A 6,822-nucleotide genomic window follows, 5' to 3' on the forward strand; every position below is an offset into this window, starting at 1 on the left:
GGATGTACTCCAAAAACTTGGCTCATCTGCAGTAGATTATCTGCCCTCTGCTCATGGGCAGGCAAAAGGAGTCTGTGAGTTTTTCTGACTGCAGTCCAACTGGGATAGTTCTCAAACACTTAGGCTCCATCTGCCGTATAATCTATATTTATTAGATATAATTTTTGGTGGTTCACATTCACAGAATTAGGGAAGGGGGAAGAAAACAAATTGGCCCATTTTTTTAATGAGCACCTACTGTACCTAGTTCACATTGTTTAAACCAATACACAAACCAAAGTACAACAATCACTCAGCATTTACACATTCTTACATGTTTTTATGATGAAGTTCTCTGACCAGAAAATGGAGGATAGTGTGCATAAAATACGCCCACATACAAAAGTGCATTATATTGGAAAAAATGTGTACATTAATCGAAACGGCATACAAAGATGTGCATTAGGAGAAATTAACACTAAAGTACTGATGATTTTTCATGAGGAGCTTTTGTTATTGAAGAAATTGCAAAGTTCTGTGGAAATCTGGAGACCTAAATTTAAGAAACAGCAAGATACCAAAACTGACAGTTTCATACATCCCTAACTAGAGTGCAGTTTCAGCGCTGGCTCCAACTCTTCCTCTTCTGCTTTTCAGTAGTGGTTGACAGCTGCTCTTCCAAAGTCCCAGCACCACACATTGCTGCCACTTACTGAAGGGGGAGATGTGGGGAGCTCAGTGTGGCACAGAGTGGTGCTGGCAATCTGATTCTCCTGCTGCCATGCACTGTACCATGCTGAGCTCCCCATATCTCCCCATTCCCACCCCCTTTGGTAAGCAGCAACAATGTCCAGTGTTGGGAATCCCAAAGATCAATTCAGCCCCACCCACCCTGCAGTGTCAGCTGCTACTGCTTTTTTCACGTGCCATTTCATTTTCTGTGCCTGTACATGCTGAATTACACAACTACATTCAGGATGAATACCCTCCTGAATTTTTCTATTTTCGTTCTATGTAAATTGGACTAGTGTGTCCTTGTGGCTTAACTAAACAATAGATATTTCATTGTTGCCTTTTAAGCAATTGTCCAAGCAGACAGAGAGGACACAAAGACATAATTGGCTTGGCTTCACTTATAGTAATTTAATTCGTCACATGTTATCTCTTAGTTATCAATCACTAGACCCTATGGGGCTTTTCCTTACTGAAGAAAGATGAATGGGTATGGGTAAGTCAGCTGGCTTTATTGGACCAGCTGCCACGTCACTGGGTGCTTTTGTTGAAGAAGATTGCCTTCTTTCAGTCAGCGTGCACAGAGTTTGCACAGGGAAACTCGTCTCAGCCAATTCCTCCCCTGCCCCTTTTAATTTCATTGTAAGATTGGATGATCGCTATTGTTAGACTAATGTAAAAGAGATGGCTTATTTGATTCCCTAAAAATTACTTTAGAAACCTGTTCCTGCATAGTACAAGCTCCAAAGGGCAATTCCATCAATTACCCTACTCTTCAAAGGATTTTCTTTCTAGTGTATGGATTTTTCAATAGGAGGCTATAAAAAAGATGTAGGTAGATTTTCTGTTCAATGTGCTTATTGAATCAGCACTGGATCCATAGTAGGAAGAGCTGTTGATTTCTTTCATGCATCTAATCTAAGAAGAGCGCAGCAACATGATGCTTGAGTCAATTATAAAAGCTTTGAGGTATGTAAGGTGGTACATTTGCAGTCCTTAACATCTCTTTGCCTGTTCCATCTGTTCCTTCTAATATATTTCCATCTGCTAGCTAGCACATGCTGGATTAATGGATCTTTGTCTTGAAATGGGTAGATCAGGCATGGAAACTTGCGGTCTCTCAGAAGTTGCATGACTGTGAGTCCCATAATCTCTGACTATGTGAGCTAGAACTGGCAGGAGTACAGCACTCTGTGGAGCCCAACATATCCCCCAACCCTGGTGTAAGGGATGGTCAATTTGCCATCTTGGATGTGAGTCCTGGAAGACCTTCTCCCTGCCTTGCAGGCCTTTTCGCACCTGGTCTGGGAGAGCAGGGTCCTGATAGATTCCAGATACAAAAGCTAAAGCTACTGAAGAGGCCAGAGATCATCTTGGTTGCCTCTTAGTGCAAACCTAGGCCATGAAGCCTGAGCTTTCATTGCCACTGCCTGCCATGAACCATTGCTGGCAGGATTGGCAACAACAGCAGCCAATATGGTAATATTTTATTCTTTTGTTAATTATGCTGTTTTAAATGTGCATTTTATATTTGACTTTATTTAGTAATCCACACCAATAGTCCTATTCACACAACTGATAACATCATTCTCTCATGTGTGTGGCCTGTCCCACCAGAAAATCTTAATGAGAATAACAGCTTTTCCTGTGAAAGACATTAAATGAGCAGATCAATAAAGGCACTGAAAACTTCAAATATTGAAAATATATGAGGAAGGAAAAAGCACACAACTATTTTCCTGTCACCAATATAAACTTCAAGGCTATTACTTTTCTTGGCTCCTAAGGCATGAGAATTGGAAGCTCCAGAACTATTCCTATAGGAACCCCATACAATATATGTTATTCACCAAGATGTTCACTGTAAGTAGGGCATGATGGTGTAGTGTTGCTTCTATTAATTGCTCTCCATGGGGAAAAGCAATCCCAGGGAATAAATCCCTGCAGGCAATGCATATGTCTCTAGAGGCTGACATCTCCTTTTTCTAGGACAGGGCAGCTGCTGTCATTTGTGTGGGGTTCAGGTGTGTGCTAGCTCCAGGCAGATATGGAAGCAGCTCAGCCATGTTCATCTTTGTTCTCTTCTCAATTCACACCTTGCAGACTCCTGTTTCCCTGCCCTTTCTCCACACTATCGGAGCACATCAGTGTTGAATTGCAGACAAGATATTCACTATAGCAATTATCACAGGGTTGCCATATGTCTGGAATTTCCCGACGTAGCTGGAACACGGCAGTCAGAAGCAGTGTCCGGGGTTCTGACTGCTGTGTTTTTCGCTGAAATGCACAGGAAAATCTGTACATATGGCAACCCATGTCTAGTCTAAATTTTGCCAAATTTCCTTAAAAATACAGTGGACGCTTGGGTTGCGAATGTGATCTTTGCGGCGCATCTGTACACTCGCAGATTGCGATTCAGTGCATGCACAACCGCCGAAACCCGAAAGTAACCCATTCCGGTACTTCCGGGTTTCGGCGCATCCGTAACCTGAAAAAATGCAACCTGAAGCGTCTGTAACCCGAGGTATGACTGTAGCTCAAAAACTGCAAAAAAATGAGATTTTGCAAAAAAAAAAAAAAGCAGCTCAGCAACTTTGCAACAACTTTACAAAAAAAGAGCAAAACCTCAACAACTTTTGTGTCTGAATTTTCACTTTTTGACGTATGGCAACCCTAAATTATCATGTTTGAGATAACAAAATAAGATAATGCCCATCTGGATCAATTACCACATGTAAGACTGAAAAAGAATCATTTTATGTATGAGAATGGCCACACCATTAGAATGGAAGAATGGAGCAGCTCTTCAGCCTTGGGGTGCTTCTGGATTCAGTATTGCCATGGGAGGCCCAGTGGCAAAACACATCTTGTAACAGCTGCACCTGGTGCAACAGCGATGTCTGTTCCTGGACCAGGAGAGCTTGGACACAGTTTCTCCAGGCATTGGTAACTTCAAGACTGGACTGCTGCAATGCACTCTAAGTGGGGCTTCCCTTGCCCTTGTTGCGAAAGCTGCAATTAGGGCAGAATGCTGACAGGGGTGAGAATTTGCCAGCATATAACAGCTCTGCTCAGAGGTCTGTACTGGTTGCCAGTTTGCTACCATGCTAAGTTCAATGTGTTATCAGTAGCATATAAAGCCCTTAACAACTTGATATCATTCTTACTTTTCAGGATCTCCTTACTCCATATGTGTCCATTTCACTGCTTCATACATGTGCCACATATAATATTCATTTCACAATTGTAAGAAACCCATCTTTTAGTGTGGCAACACCTTCATTTTGGAACTCCCTGCCTAATGACACCAGGCAGGCAACATCGCTGTACTAATTTCAGTGTCTCCTTAAATAATTTTTGTTTAGGCAGACCTACCTAGACATGTAGAAGTTGAGATTAAAACTTGCTAGCCTATTGTTGATTTTTGTGATCGTAAAATACCTGTTTTAAATACCTGTTTTTACAGCCTTTTGTTGATGAATTGAATGTTTTATTTTTTGTCAACCACTTAGAAGTTTTATTACAATCAAGTGGCGCATATACGGTATATAAAGACTTACAACCAACTGATTGCAGAGCCTTTAGAATACCCTTTTTAAAAGAAAGACATATTACTGGTTTTACAAAGAAGAAAAAGAAAAGTACAAATAAACACAAATCAATAAAATCATACCATATGAGGAGATTCTCCGAATCTTGAGACTTTCCCCCATCCCATCCACGGACTCTTATTTTAAACATCTGTAGCTGCATATTAGTCCGTACTCCAATTTTTTAATCAAACCATATAATCCATAATAGTTTTTTGTTTTTTTACTCTACAAGTGAGTCAAAATCCTGCTCTTGTTTACAGTGGTCTCCTAAATAGTTTCCCCCCATTGTTTTATAAAGTTTTATCCTCTTGGTTTCTGAGTTTTCCAGTCAGCTTTGCCATCTCAGCATAGTCCATCAGCTTGGTCTGCCATTCTTCTCTGGTAGGGACTTTGTCATCTTTCCAACTCTGGTAGAAGACCCTTTCAAAGCACTGTGCAAGTAAGCACTTTGAAAGGGTTTTTCAAAGGTTACTTGATGTCATTGTTATAGCATGTGATTGACAGGTAGGCACCTCTGCCCACCTGCCAGACTTGACCCATTACAGACAGGGGAGGTAATGCTCTGGCCCACTGGCAAGATCCAGTTTCCCACCGCTGACTGATGTTTAGCTGCAACCCAGCAACATTAGAAGCTTCTGAGGCCAGACAGTGAAAGAACATAGTACCTACATAGAACCAACTGCACTGGTTGCTTGTGCATTTCCAGGCTCCGTTTAAACTGCTGCTTGTTACCTTTAAAAGGGTGGCGCTGTGGCCAGTTCCTGCTAACCTAGCAGTTCGAAAGCACACCAGTGCAAGTAGATGAATAGGTACCGCTGTGGCGGGAAGGTAAACAGTGTTTCTGTGTGCTCTGGCACTTGTCACGGTCCTCCATGCACCAGTCATGCTGGCCACATGACCCGGAAAACTGTCTGTGGACAAATGCCGGCTCCCTTGGCCTGAAAGCAAGATGAGCGCCGCAACCCCATAATCACCTTTGACTGGAGTTAACCGTCCAGGGGTCCTTTATCTTTACCTTACCTTTAAAACTCTAAATAGTGTTCTACAATGGCTGAAGATTCAAAACCATCTTCAAAGGCAGCCCCACACAGAATGCATTGTCTGGATACAACCAGGGCATAAATAACTGCAGCAAATTTCTGTTCACAGCAGTTCCACTTGGAGTTGCTGATTATGGAGAGGGGATTGACACTCAAGAAAGCGCAGAAGGAAATTGCACTCAACAGCTAAGCTGCAACAGAGCACTCAGCAAGTTGGGATGTGTGTATATATGTGTGTGTGTATATATAGTAGAAAACTATAAAGTTCACAAGTTCCTGTAACATGTTTTATAACCACAAAAAAATGAAAGACAGATGTCCTAATAGCTACTTTAAGACAAATATATGTCAATCCTCTCATTTGAAATGAACAGCCACCCCATGAAATAACCATTTTGAGGAAATGTTCATGGATTCCAAATGTGTTTCAACAATAAGCAGTCTTCCTACATAGTCTAAGAAAGTCTTAAAGACTCCGAATCTCACATAACACATAATGGACAATACCTGGCTTTCGGCCCAATTTGTCAAATGCAATATAACAACACTTTTAAAATAGTTTTGTCACTTTTAAAATGTACACAAATTGTAACCCCTGTGTTTCAATTCACATGCAATTTTTCTGGATTCCGCTTTTTCCATCTACCTTAAAATGCTAGGTTGAGAGGATAGGTGACTTCATGTTGGCATTATGTCATGTTCTTTTCTTCAACTGATAGCTTTAATTTTGATATTTCTAATATCAGATTCTAAGGGGGGGGGGACTAATACTTTGACCATGGCATTAATGCAATTCCATTGTGATGATCTTCCTGCTTTGGTTGCACAATACCAAAGCATTTTTTAAAAAGCTGTAACTGCTATCGTTCGATATGTATGATGTACCACAAATGTTGTACGATTTTTTATAAGCCTCCTTTTCTGATCATTTCTCTTGCTGATCCACAAACAAACCCATAAAAATATTTCATTTCATTTTTATTTATTTATTGCTAACGAAATACATTCCTTTGGCCTTTGGCTTATTTATGAGCCCCCATCAAGTTGGCAGGTATAGGATCAAAAAGAACTGAGCAATTCAGGTACTTTGAACTGTGCATATTGCTGGAGGTGATTTTTGACGCTATGATCCTGTCACTGGAGATTAGCTCAAGGAAACAATCATTCACTCAAAGGAAGCTAAATGTGCTTTGACTGAAATAGCATGAGCTAATGCATATTGAATGTGAGAAGAGAACTTATTGCTGTAGTTTCTTCAGTTACCATAAGACAACTTTTAGCTTTTGAAGTTTGGAACCATGTTAATTTCTTCTTTGGCAAAATAAATAAATAAAAACTTTTCAAGGTAGAGATATTTGCAATGGTGTATAATCAGGAAATGCAAAGATCATCTGGGCAGCAAATGGACTGAAGACACCTTAGAATAGTGTGAACTGCAATGTGATGAGATTTTCAGCCTTTTCTCCACCTTTATTGTG

This window comes from Podarcis pityusensis (assembly GCF_964106645.2).
Source record: "Podarcis pityusensis genome assembly, chromosome: 9".
Taxonomy (NCBI): domain Eukaryota; kingdom Metazoa; phylum Chordata; class Lepidosauria; order Squamata; family Lacertidae; genus Podarcis; species Podarcis pityusensis.